Source organism: Penaeus monodon, chromosome 15 (genome assembly GCF_015228065.2).
Source record: "Penaeus monodon isolate SGIC_2016 chromosome 15, NSTDA_Pmon_1, whole genome shotgun sequence".
Classification (NCBI taxonomy): Eukaryota; Metazoa; Arthropoda; class Malacostraca; order Decapoda; family Penaeidae; genus Penaeus; species Penaeus monodon.
This window is the reverse complement of record NC_051400.1, coordinates 2,302,143-2,302,446: the sequence shown is the minus strand read 5'-3', so window position 1 is coordinate 2,302,446 and position 304 is coordinate 2,302,143. Positions and strand designations below refer to the sequence as shown.

General features: G+C 51.0%; 1 long non-coding RNA gene across 1 annotated transcript in view; it reads right to left on the bottom strand.

Annotated features, from left to right (window-relative positions):
• LOC119581632 overlaps nt 1-304 on the bottom strand; it is a 102,181-nt gene that overhangs the window by 16,181 nt on the left and 85,696 nt on the right. The window lies entirely within an intron of this gene.

Genomic DNA, 304 nt, shown 5'->3' with positions numbered 1-304 from the left:
TCCCTCCACCCCCACAACAACCCCCCCCCACCGTAAAACACCCAAAAAATAACAACAACAAAAACACCACACCCCCAAAAAAAAGCTCGCCACCAAGACTGGCATGAAGACATTACGCAAAAAAAAAATTTATGTTTAACCCAACTAATACCTGACATTGGCGGTCGCTCTGTCAAGTTTCCCGTGCCCTGAGGGGGGGTCGGAGATAAAAGGAGGAAGAGGGGAGGAAGAGAGGGAGGAAGAGGGGAAGGAGGAAGGGCAGGAGAGGGGAGAAGAGACATGGAGAAGAGGGAGAAAGGGTAGG